We start from the raw sequence: 14,240 nt of genomic DNA, 5'->3' as shown, positions 1-14,240 counted from the left end.
ACTTGACAAAAAGGACTTTCAGCAGTCTACCACACAAAAGAAGTAAATACCAGAAGCAAAGCTTTAGTAATATATTATTAGAAATTTGTGATCGTGTTGCCTGTCTGGCAGTAGCTCAAGTTTTCTGTTGAGTCACTATCTAACCCTTTAGTGAAGCAGATGAAAGCTTACATCTGCGTGGCACTCCTGAACAGGAAATACAGAGGAATGCAGTGTGGATGTGGTTCAAAAGCTGCAAATTTAATGTGGACTCCAGGAAGGTGGATGGGCTACAATCAGAGAATACAGATGATCTGCAGAAGAAACATACACATTCATCACAATGTGACACAAGCTCCAGTTTTTGAGACCAACGTAACGATGTGGATTTTGCTTTACATAAACGAGGAATCAAATCTAAACCTAACGGATTCCATAAGAAAAACACAAAGTGGCTGTACTTCTGATCTGCCAGATCAGTTTCAGTTTGACCTTAGTCATAACATTCACTGCTCTCCTACTGGTCTGCTCAAAACTGACTAAATTGTTCAAGGCTGGTGGGGGGGGGAGCGATTTTCTAGGAAAAAAATCACATCTACCCCACAGTCAATTATATTTTAGAAGCCCCTCCTTTTTAATTATCACCCCTAGTTAAACTTGAATGTTTATGTTTAACTTGAGTTATCAAATTTCTGGTCTATTTTTCACTTAGCTGCTTCAAGGCAGAGGGCAGGAGGCTTCACAGACACTACAGCTTCTTACAATTACTACTTCTATGTCTCAGGAAATAACTTTTCTTCTTATATTTTTCTTATTTTCGCCAGCCTTTCCCCATAGTAACTTTTCACTACAACTCTCCTCTTCCAGTTTTCCTCTGAGTTGATTTTATTTGCGATTTTAGTAAGCAAGAGGAAAACTGAAGACGTTGAAAAAAAATATCTTGGAACATTAGATTTATTCACCTCTCCATTGACACTGTTCAACTTGCTGAGTATTTCCAGCATTTTCTGGTTCTACTTGATAAAAATGGCTGTGAAGTGGGATGGTTTGCATGTGGCATCAAAGACCGAGATCACTGTCTAAATCCTATTGCGGTTAGCACAGTGGTGTAACAGTTAGCATAATGATATTATGATATTTTCCACTTCGTGAAAGCCCGGAACCTGCCTTACTCCCTTGAGGAGATCAGGATGATGACCAGGGACTGCCAAGTCTGCACAGAGTGCAAACCACACTTTTACCGACCCGAAAAGGCACCACTCATCAAGGCCACCCGCCTCTTTGAGCGACTGAGTGTTGACTTTAAGGGCCCCCTTCCCTCCACCGACCGCAATGTGTACTTTCTTAACGTAATTGACGAGTACTCGCAGTTCCCCTTCGCCATCCCCTGCCCCGACACCACTACCACGTCAGTTATAAAAGCCCTGCGCAAGCTCTTCACTCTGTTCGGATACCCATGCTATATCCACAGTGACAGAGGGTCCTCGTTTATGAGTGACGAGCTGCGCCAATATCTACTGGCTAGGGGAATTGCAACCAGTAGGACCACGAGCTATAATCCCCGGGGGAATGGACAGGTAGAGAAGGAGAATGGCACAATGTGAAAAGCCACACTCTTAGCCCTCAGGTCAAAGGGACTGCCGGTCTCCCGCTGGCAGGAGGTCCTTCCCAAGGCACTCCACTCCATCCGCTCCCTGTTATGCACGGCCACCAATGCCACCCCTCATGAGCGGCTCTTTTCTTTTCCCAGAAAATCGACCACTGGAACCACCCTACCATCTTGGCTGATGTCCCCAGGGCCAGTGCTGCTCCGGAAACATGCGAGGAGCAATAAATACTCCCCGATAGTCGAGAAGGTTCACTTACTTCATGCGAACCCCCAGTATCCCTACGTGGTTTTACCTGATGGGCGGGAGGACACGGTCTCCATCCGCGACCTGGCGCCCGCAGGAGCTCTGGGCCCCTACCCTGTACACTCCGTGGTGACTATTGACCCCATACCCACCAATGTATGTACCTATGAGACACCGTGCACCCCAAACCCTATACAGACACCACATGACACTCCCATACCGGGCGCGACACACACGCACGAGGGATTACCGACGCCTAACGTGCTGGCACCTGAAGTCAGGCCGGAGCCAGCACAACCGCCATCGCCGGTGCAATCACCACCGGTGCTACGTAGATCGCAGCGACGGACTCGACCGCCTGATAGACTTAACCTGTAAATATATACTTGTTCTAAATATTGTCAGTCACTTCACCCCGCGGGACTCTTTTTAAAAAAAAAGGAGGGGTGAATGTGGTAAACCATGTATATATGTTGTAACTCAGTTACCTGTCTGGACACACCCCTCTGCTGACTGCCCCTGTGGCTCCTCCCACAGGGTCCTGTATAAAGGTGTTTGCCTTGCCCCTCCCCCTCAGTCCAGGGGCAGACACTCACTGTGGAGGTCGTATTGTACAGCGAATAAAAGCCTCTCAGTATTTTACCAAACCTCAGTCTTTTGGAGTAATTGAAGGTGCTTCACAGTGCCACCTGAATTCAATCCCGTCCCGTAATGATGTTCTCCCCTCGACACTGTGGGTTTCCTCCGGGTGCTCCCGTTTTGCTCCCACATACCAAAGAGATATGGATTAGTAGCTTAATTGGTCAGATGGGCGTAATTGAGTGGCAGAGGCTCATGGAGCTGGAAGGACCAATTATTTACTGACCATTAAGCCTGCTGGCTTTTGGGGCAACATTAAAGGCTCTCCATTTCTGTCTATCAATACCATCGCACACAGATGTAGAAGGATTGTTCATTGCTGTCTTCATAACAGATTTTCTTGACCCCCGAACCTGGAGGACCAGTGGATCACACTCAGTCTGGCCTCTAATCCTTTGACCTGTCTGGCGCGGGTGACTCTAACAAGAGCCAAAGCATAACGCTCTGATTCCAGCCAGGCTAGCTCTCCGATTCATTGAGGCATGCAAGTTTCCACACCCAGCAACAAGTTTGTGGTCCTCTTGGAGGGGAAGAGCTGATTCCTGTGCTATATCTCCAAATAAATAAATATTACATGCATAGTCCCTAAAGGTACCATGGAACAAAGATGACCGTGGACCCCAACGGGGAATGTGCTAATACCATAATGTAATGAAGCTAATCCAGCATGGAACAGCCTATTGAATCAAGACTTCCTAGGTTAAAAACAAAAGCAGGGCAGTACCATTATACAACGATCACTTTACTATGCCAGCGTTCACCGATTGGGATTTGATTCCCACTGCTGTCTATGAGGAGTTTGTACGTTCTCCCCGTGCTCATATGGATTTCCTCCCGGTTCTCTGGTTTTCTCCCACATTCCAAAAATGTATGGTTATGGTTAGCAAGTTGTAGGCATGCTATATTGGCACCGGAAACATGGCTAAACTTGTAGACCATCCCAAAGCAATCCTCGCTGATTTGATGCAAACAATGCATCTCACTGTATGTTTCAATGTACATGCGATAAATAAAGCCAATCACTTGACTGTGTGTAAAAAGGTATATTTTTCCCAGCCTTATTCTCAACAAAAGTCGTAGCTTCTGGTCACCCAGACAGCTCAGCCAGTCAGCCGGATGATCCTCACTTCACGTTCATCCAAATTAACCATCAGAGGATGGGGAATGAAGTATCAGCATTTAATTTTTCAGTCTGCTGTATTAGTGACTGAGGCACAAAGCCAACAGTACAACCTTGAAAAACTTACTCTCTTCGCTTGCATTGTTGGCAGGCGTCCCCATTCAAGGTTTTGCAGTTAGCATTGTGTAATTTATTACCATCAGCCTGAGCCAGGTGTGGTTTGACATTCAACTTGGCTTTGTGACAGATAAAGCAATTCTTTGCCTATAATAATATACTCCATGATAAGGTGATATATTGTCACCTTTTTCAGAGAAGCATATTTATAAGGATGATCACCACCCATACAGTGTATGATTCAAAACACTACCATAACTTTAGAACTTAATTAAGAGATCTCTTCCAGATTGATAATATGTGCCACAATTTACTTCAACACCTCAAGGCCTGGAAAAGGGCAATTAGCACATTCCTTATTTCTATTCAGTGATTCCTGGTCAAAAATTCACCCATGTAAGTATTGGGTAAGGACAAGATTAAGTCTGTTTATGATATGCGCTGTGATTGAATTTTTTTGTGCCTACGTTCATAATTCATTCAGTCATCATGTGCCGCATTGTATGACGTGGGCAATCACAGTCTTTCCAGGACCATGACTGTTCTTGGAAAATTTTTCTACAGAAGTGGGTTGCCATTGTATTCTTCTGGGCAGTGTCTTTACAAAATGGATGACCCCAGCCATTATCAATACTCTTCAGAGATTGAAAATTGAAAAGACTGCCTGGCATCAGTGGTCATATAACCAGAACTTGTGATATGCACTGGCTGCTCATACAACCATCCACCACCTGCTCCCGTGGCTTCATATGACTCTGATTGGAGAGGGGAGGGTCTCAGCAGGTGCTACACCTTGCCTGAGGGTGACCTGCAGGATAGTGGAGGGAAGGAGCACCTTATATCTCCTTTGCTAGAGACATATTCCCATCCCTCCACCCATACATTCATAATATCCTTAACAGAAGTGTTAAAGGTTACCAAAACCCTAGGGATTATATCCAACAAAACTCAAACTTATAGAAGAGATTTTTCAGAAGACAATAAGAAAATGAAGTGCCATCAGTAAGTATTAATGATGGCCAAAACACTCAATTCCAATGCAAGAAGGATGGGAAGTTAGGAGGCATTCAGGCAGGGTGGTAAAGTTATGAGAAATTCAGAGGGAAGGTGGCAACATTAGGGTGAAAAGCATCGGAAAGATCAATACACTAATAACCTGTGGCCTTTAGGTAAGTGCAAATTGAAATTATACAGAATAGTAGGTTAATATCTCCTGAGTGGCCAATGTGAAAAGCTTAATTCACTGTCCAGTAATTCTCCATATTCTCCGTGGGCACATGGCCAAGTGGTTAAGGCATTGGACTAACTACCTGAAGGTCGTGAGTTCGAGCCCCACCCGAGGCAACGTGGTGTCCTTGAGCAAGGCACTTAATCACACATTGCTCTGCGACGACACTGGTGCCAAGCTGTATGGGTCCTAATGCCCTTCCTGTGGACAACATCGGTGTCGCGGAGGGGGGAGACTTGCAGCATGGGCAACTGCTGGTCTTCCATACAACCTTGCCCAGGCCTGCACCCTGGAGAGTGAAGACTTTCCAGGTGCAGATCCATGGTCTCACAAGACTAACGGATGCCTTTATTTATTTAATTCTCCATAATCCAATTTCAGAAACTTTCCAACAGATATAAATAAAGAGAAAACAAAGGAGTCAATAATCCACATTCCATCCTCTTCCTTCTGTCCACATCACTGGGTGTTCGCCTACATTATTGATTCAAAGGGATCACAAAGGCTGGCGCTCATTACAACAGAAATACAAAGTCACCTATGTAAAATACACCTTGCATTTAGGTTTTGTCTCTTGTGGCCTCAGGTCACTAAGTGAGGGTTAGAGGGCTATGTGTGTGTGTGTGTGTGGGTGAGTGGGTTGTTGGAAGGGAGCAACGGGATTTGGTATGCTGTTTCTTGGTGTGCTTTGTGTTGTTCTGCCGAGCATTTTGGGAAAGCTATGCTGGCCCTGGAATCTGTGGAGACACTTACATGGTGGTCCACAGTGCACATCCTTGGGTCTGTTGTTTGTTAATGTAAATGACACATTTGACAGTATGTTTCGACGGACATGTGATAAATAAATCTGAATCTGGTCATCCCAAGGTGAAGTACTTTTGAAGTTCAGCTCCTCTTGTATTATAAAAAATGTAGTAGTCAGTTTGCATACAACAAATTCCACAAATTGCAGTTGAATATCATCAGACAATATATCTCATTATGTTGAAAGTGGCATAAATATCAATCAGGAATCCAGAAGAAAGCATTGTTGTTCTTCTTTAAAATATTGCCACTCGATCTTTAACATGTTTTATGATCTGAAATCTGGCACCTCTGGCAGTGAAGCACTTACAGAGTTCTCCAATGAAATTTCAAATATGATTATTGTTGTTGTAGTCTCTAGAGTGGAATCTGACTCAGAGACAAGAATGCTAGAAATAGTTGTGTTTTTCTGCAGTCACCCAGGCTGATTACACAATCCCACATTCCTTCTGTTAGCCCCACTTCTCTTCTTCACAGAGTCATAGAGTATCACAGCACTGAAATGATCTTTGCAAAAGTGGACCATAAGTAGTAGTGAACAATTGTAGAGTCGCCACCATCTTAAATGTTTTATACCTTTGCTGTCCCCCCTGATAAAAGCCCTTATTCTGACGACTTCTATGTGCTAATATCACCTCATGCATACTCCTCAGTTAATGCACCCTGAAATAATCCATAACAATTAACACAGTATTTATATTTATCCCACTTACCAAGTACATATATTGTCATTAACTTCATTCTTCCTGGAGCATTCTCACGTAAGTTTTGTTCCTTGAAAGTTTACGTCGAGTGTTTGAAGCAATATTGATAATTTGGGTATACAACTTAACCTCCTCTACCCTTGCAAGCTGGCAAAGAAAGCTGGCTGACACTGGCAAATAAATTTGTCCACCTTTCCAATGTATCCTTAAAGGTGTGTTGGAATAACATTAGAGGAGTAAACCAATGACCTTTTGGTTGTTGACCCAGCCTGTCAATGGGCTATTGGAATAAATCCCCAAACAAATCCTGCACTGAATGTTTTTATACTCAACTGATGACTTGCTCTGTTGGCTAGGCTAGGGAAATTAGTCACAGACCTCGTTGTAACACGTTGCTTGAGTGTCAGCTTCTCATTTGCATTGACCCTGCATTCATCTTGTGGGTGGTTAGAGGATTAATGTTCACCACTATAGAGATACAGCACAGCAACAGGACCTTCCGGCCCAGGAGCCCGTGCCGCCCAATTACACCCATTTAACCAATTAACCGACTAACCTGTATGTCTTTGGAATGTGGGAGGAAATGGACCAGATGAATAAACTATTGCCAACCAATGTAGGTCCATTCCTATCACCCCCAATTTGCTTGTTTACAATGCAATAAAATAATAATTGATTAATCCACATGCTATCATTTAGCTTGAGTGCGCCCTCCTGTGCTATCAGTATAAAAGAAAAATCCTCTTATGCAGCCCTTTCCATTTATTTATTTATTTTTATTGAGAGATACCTCGGTTACATGCTCTACCGACCCAATGAGTCCACACCACACAATCACACCCATGTGACCAATTCACCTATTAACCTATTTATATCCCTTTGGAAAGTGGGAGGAAATGGAACACCCGGTGGAAACCCACACAGCCGAGGGGAGAACATGCAAACTCCATACAGGCAGCCGTAGGGATAGAACCCAGGTCACTGGGTGCTATAGTAACGTTACACTAACCACAATGCCACCATGCCAACCCTTATGTGCAAAGGCCCTTCAGTCATCTGGGTAGGTAGGGGATTAGGATTCATCACAATCTTCCAATGGGGAGGTGGCTAGGCAAAAAAAAATCACCGAGCACATGTTGGGGGTTGGTGGGGTGGAAATGATTGTGATGTGTGTTAGTGGTGGGTTTGGGTTAAGGAAACTCAAGGGCCAGAATATGGTAATGGTAGATTGTGGTGTGGGAAGCTGTAACAAAGATGCAGGGAATTAAATGGTCAGAGAGGCAAAATCAGAGATGATCCCCACCCACTCTTTCCCCTAGTACTCCAAAAGCAGCATTAACACCGTCCATTGGACCTCAGCACAGTGTTTATATCAGAGTCACAAGTCGCAGCATATCAACATTCATGATTGGCCTGTTTGTACCCAGTAATGGTTAAAACGTAATTTACACTGGCTCAATTTGCTTTTCAATCACTTCATGCTGACAAGGAAACCACGTTAAATAATTCCATTTCTTTGCAGAGGAAGGAATCTCACCATCCCCAAATTACCAGCAATAAACACTTTTCCTCCTAGTTCCCCTGGAATCAGAAACTGCTACATTTTTATTGCAATGAAGTCAGGACTTGAACTGGTACCAGCTCTTTAAGTATTGCTTTACATGGCTACTGGAATTATGATAATAATTTTTGGTGGCCTCTGCCAATTTGAAATGACTTTGATTAAGCCTGTGTTTATAGTCAAAATGTTTTGGACCAGAATGCCACTTGAAATATGCACTAGATATTGGCCTATTATGTAATTATGGGGTTGCCACCCATCGTTCTATTTTTGGCAAGATCACTTGTTTATTCGAATGGACTGCTTGTGTGTTTTTTTAATTTAAATCTGGTAATATAAAGCCCTTTTTTTCAGAAAAGAGCATTCAGCTTTCTGCTGAGGTTAACACAAACCCAGAGGCATTAATAGAGTGCAGAAGCTCCCAACTTTTACAGTTGTATAAAATGGTGATAGGCAAGTTCTTACTCATTCTCACAGGCAGGCAAGAGAAGTTAAAACAGTAAGGATTTACTCAGAATCAGTTCATTCATATTCATAGTTAGATCTGAACAGGGAGAAGATACGGGTTACAAGGCAATGGGGGAAAAACGGAGCTCAAAGTTCAAAGATCAAAGTAAATTTATTGTCAAAATACAGATATGCCACCATATACGAACTTGAGATTCATTTTCTTGAGGGCATACTCATTAAATCCATAATAGAATTAATGAAAGACTCCACCGACTAGGTGTTCAACCACTGTGCAAAAACCAGCAAACCACACAAACATAAAAAGAAATAAATAATAATAATAGAAGCATACATAATAGATATCGTGAACATGAGATGAAGAGTCCTTAAAAGTGAGCCCACAGGTTGTGGGAACGTTTCAGTGATGGGGAAATGAAGTTGAGTGGTTATCCCCTTTGGTGTAAGAGCCTCATGTTTGAGAGGTAATAATTGTTCCTAAACCCGGTGGTGGCAGTCCTGAGGCTCCTGTACATTCTTCCTGATAGCAGCAGTGAGAAGAGAGCGTGAGCTGGGAGATGGGAGTACCCAATTTTGGATGCTGCTTTCCTGCGACAATGTTCCATGTAAATATGCTCAATAGTGATAGACTGTGCCGTATCCACTATTTTTTTGTACAATTTGCCATTCAAGGGAATTGGTGTTTCCATACCAGGCTGTGATACAGCCAGTCAATATTGCCTCCACTACACATCTATGGATGTTTGTCAAAGTTTTAGATGTCACGCTGAATCTTCACAAACTCCTAATGAGGTGGAGGCACTGCCGTGCTTTCTTCATAATTGCACTTACGTGCTATGCCCAGGACAGTTCCTCTGAGATGCTAACACTGAGGAATTTAAAGTTGCTGATCCTCTAATTGGACAGCTCTTTCAGAAAGCCTGCCCTGGCACATCAGACCATATTTTCTGTGATTCATGCTTCCTGTTTATTTTGTTGCATTAATGAGCCAAGGTGGATTGTTTTGCAATCTTGAGAACCAAAAACACATTAGAAGTTAATGCAAATATGTGCAGCATTATAAGAAACATTAGATTATAGGAAACATTCCCAGTATTTGACCTATGTCCTCTGTAGGCCTTGACAACATTCCTCACTGTCTCCAATACCACAATTTTTCTTGTCACTGCAAACTTACTAATCATACTTTCTACTTTCACACATGTCAATAATGTACAGTACTGTGAAGAAATCTTAGACACATACCGTATACAGTATGTAGCTGGGATGCCTAAGACTTTTGCACAGTACTGTAGTTGTCAATGTGGAGCAGGGAGCAAGTTTGTAAATCTGGTGGGAGCAAAGGTTGTTGAGATTGGCGAGGGTGGAGCACCGCGAGAAAGGCAACAAAGGAGTGCCATGGGTGGGGGTGGCGCAGGTGTAGACACATCCAACCCTGAGGTACCAGGCAAGGACATTTGATTTCAAACAATTGGTTTATTGATTGTTACAGAATTTTTCTCTGGTGCTTCCCACTCCCTCCTCTCTCCCTTCCCTTTTTCCCAACCATGAATTCCCTCTCCCAGTCCTCTTCCCACTCTCAGTCCATAAGAGAGACTCATATCAGAATCCAGTTTATCACCGCCCATATGGTTCATGAAACTGTCTTTTTTCGTGGTCTCAGTACAGTACAATACAAAAAACTACTACAATACTGTGTAAAAGTCTTAGGCACATACATATAGCTAGGGTGCTTAAGATTTTTACTCAATACTGTAGACCACGGACAAGTAAGGTTTGCATCACTGATTGTGTAGCACCTTGCTGGTCAAAGACTTCCAATCAGAAAAGTTTCCTTCCACTACTATCCTCTACCTCTTACCATCAAGATAATTTTGGATCCAATTAACCAGTTCACTTTGGATCCATGTGCCTTTACCTTCTGGACCAGCCTACCATGCAGGTCCTAGTCAAATGCCTTATCAAAGTCGAAATAGACAAAGACCATCATTCCACCTTTTCGGTTTTCATAATTATCTTCCGAATCAAACTAATGAGCCATTACTTCCCTTGCATACATGCCATGCTGACTTTTTCACATCAAAACATATCTTTACAAACATAAATTCCATACCTTGGAAATTTCTTCAAAATCTTCTCTTTGACTCACTGTTTGGTAGTTGCCTATCTTGTACCTGTCACCCTTTCTTAAAGAAAGGAATGGCATTTATCCTCCAGTCTCTATCAGGGCCCCATCTCCTCACTTGATAGCAACCTACCAAGGCGACCAATGGTCAAAATTTTGGATAGCGAGGGATGTTGTCAAAGACTAGAGGATATTGACCAGATGGAGAGAGTTAGACAGCCTCACTATAGGGAGCATATGGTGGTGCTGGAGAGGGTGTAGAGGAGATTCACTAGGATGGTGCCTTGGTTGGAGGAATTTAGTAGTGTGGAGAAACTGGACAGAGTGGGGTTTGTTTCCCTGAAGTGAAAGAGGCTACGGGGTGACATGAGAGAGTCCAGGGATCTAGGCTCAATGTTCAGTGATCGGTGTGTGCTGGGATTGATGCCATAGGAAAGATGCCATTAAGCTGGAAAGAATGCAAAGTAGATTCACAAGGATATTGGCAGACTTGAGAGACTGAGTTCTGCAGGGACAAGAGTAGACTGGACCTTTTTCATTGGATCATAGAATGAGGGATGACCCTATAGTAGTGCATAAAATCATGAGGAGAATAGATAAGGTCAATGCGTACAGTACTTTCCTGTGTTTAGAGAATCAAGAACTAGAGGGTACAGCTTTAGGAGAGAGGGGTGAGATTTATCAGAAAGCTGAAGGGCCAAGTTTTGGAAAGTCAGACAAAAGTAGATCTTTTACAGTAAATGGTAGGGCACTAATAAATGCTGATAATCAGAGTGACCTTGGGTTTCAAATCCACAATTCCCTGAAAGCAACAATAGCATAGTGAAGCTTGCTTTTATAGGTCGGGCATAGATTATAAACTTTGGACTTAATGTTGCCTCTTTACAAGTTATGTGAAGCTCTTGTCACCGCACTACGGGAAGCATGTAGTTGTGCTGGAGAGAGTGCGGAGGAGATTCACCCAGATGATGGAGGTGTTGAGAACTTTAGTTGTGTGGTGAGACTGTATAGGGTGGGCTTCGTTTCCCTTGAGTGAAGGAGGCTGAGGGGAAACCTGAGAGAGGTTTATAAAATTATGTAAGGCATAGAACATAGAAGAGTACAGCACAGTACAGGACAGAGCAGGGCCACCGGCCACAGTGTCGTGCCGACCTTTTAACCTGCTCCAAGATCAATCCAACCCTTCTCTCCCACAAATAAAACATTTAACAGACACTTTAATAAGCAAGGCATTGAAGGATATAGTCCTAATTCAGGCAGATAGATTCAGCATATGTGAGCAAAAAGGTATACATAGACAAGGTTAGCCAAAGGATCTGTTATGTGCTGTACAACACTGTGACTTGAATTTCCATATTAACAAAACAGGATTTCCAGTCAGGCAAATCCTTATCTGGCTTTTCAAGTGGTCACCTACTAAAGAAAGCACTGACAGCAAGGGCAGGAATTTGCAGATTTTCTTTCAGGAAATGGCCCTTTTTTTTCAAGCAGTCTTGGAGACAAAATGCCGCTGGCCCAACTCTAAAGTGAACCAGAAACATTTTTTTGCCTGTAGTGCTAAGATCAAACTCTGCCATGGAAGGTCCCAAGCCCAGCTGCAAAAGGAGAAGAGTTGGAAATAGGGCTAACAACCCTATCCTGTAAAAACCTAGTGCTAAAGAAACAGCAACAGCAGCTCTGGAGACTTTATCCATGGGAAAGGAGGGATTTTTGAGGATAGGCTACACCTGGGGATAATGTGAAAAACTGGCCCAGGACAGAGGGCTTTGGTGAGCTGCTGTCAGCAACCTATGCCACAGTAGGGGAGATGGGCGAAGAAGAAGAAGCAATAAGGTCAGTTACACAACCTTCGTCTGGCCTGATATACAGTATAGTAAAGTGGCAAAGATAATTCTTTCCTAACTCTTAGTCATTAAGACAGATCAAGAGCAATGAGATGTAACTGGTCATTGATAACTATTGTAGAAGATGCAGCAAGAACCTCTACGACAAAAATAATTCAACTCTGTCTAACGAAAGAGATTGATTTCCAAACAGGGGATATTTTGCATTCATTCAAAGAATATACAGTAGGCTTTGCAAGCTGTGTGAGCATTTAATTGTCCATGAGCTGCCTTCTTGAATTACAGCAATGCTTACGGTGTGGGTATATCCACATGCTGCTTGGGAGAGAGTTCCAGCATTTTGACCTAGGTCTGGTGAAAGAATGGGGAAATATACTCAATGTCCACTTTATTAGGAACAGGAGTGGAACCCAGTGTGAGCTTCTGCTGCTGCAGCCCATACACTTCTCGGTTTGTCATTTTGTCCATTCAGAGATGTTCTTTTGCACGTTACTGTTGTGACATCTGGTTATTTGAGTTACTGTTGCCTTCCTGTCGGCTTGAACCAGTCTGGTTATTTTCCTCTGACATCTCTCATTAACAAGGCATTTTTGCCCAAAGAGCTGCTGCTGCTCACTGGATCTTTCTTGATTTTTGCATCATTCTATGTAAACTCTAGAGACTGTTGTTCATGAAAATCCCAGGAGATCAGCAGCTTCTGAGATACTCAAACCACCCCATCTGAAGCCAACACCACAGTCAGACACTTAGATCACATTTCTTCCCCATTCTGATGTTTGGTCTGAACAACAGCTGAATCTCTTGACCATGCCTGCATGCTTTTATCCTTTGAGTTGCTGCCACATGGTTGATTTTGCATTAATGAGCAGTTGTACAGGTGCACCCAATAAAGTGGCCAATGAGCATATTTCCAAATTAGGGTGGTGTGTAGCTTGGAGGGCAGCTTCCAAGTGCCAGTTTTCCCATGCCTTTGTTGTCTTTGTCCTTCCAGCTCGTATCACTCATGGATTTGGAAGCTGCTTTCTGATCAGTCTTGGTGAATCACTACAGATGGTACAAATTGTAACTGCTGTTCATCATTGGTAGGCTGAGTGAATGGTGGATGAAGTGCCACCTTGAGCCTCTTGAGTGTTGTTGAAGTTGAACTCATCAAGGCTGTGCAGAATAATCCACCACACCGCTGACCTGCGTCTTGGACAGACCAGGTTGGTTACTCACTGCAGGGTTTCTCACCTCTGACCTGTTCTTGTCGCCACATTATGTAAATGAATACTTCAGTTCAGTTTCCTATCAATAGTTTGACTGCTACCTTGTGAGTCTTATTAAATGGCAATGCATGGTTAAGGAGTAGCTTAGCACACTTACATCTTCTTTGGAACAACACATTCAAGGTGCATCTAGACCCTTTTGTTCATTGGTGCAATAGGAACATTTGGTCCACAATGTCCTTCGATCAAGCCTTCTCCAAGTTCTCAGGTATGGCAATGAGAAGTCCTTCTGGTCAGCTTGGCTTCCTAGCACATGGAAAGCAAATGTTTAACATTCCCTAAAAGTGTGCGATAGAACAAAGGGACATACATAAAATGTTAGAGGAACTCAGCAGGCCAGGCAGCATCTATGGAAAAGAGTACATTTGACGTTTCAGGTCGAGACCCTTCAGCAGGACTACAGAGAAAAAGGGAATACAGGTCAATAATTCATTGAAGGCGATGTCACAGGTAGATAGGGTCATAAAGGAAGCTTTTGGCATATTAGCCTTCATAGGTTAAAGAAATAAGTACAGAAGTTGGGATATTAT

This window comes from Mobula birostris, chromosome 6, assembly GCF_030028105.1.
Source record: "Mobula birostris isolate sMobBir1 chromosome 6, sMobBir1.hap1, whole genome shotgun sequence".
Lineage (NCBI taxonomy): Eukaryota > Metazoa > Chordata > Chondrichthyes > Myliobatiformes > Myliobatidae > Mobula > Mobula birostris.
This window is presented reverse-complemented; position numbering follows the sequence as displayed.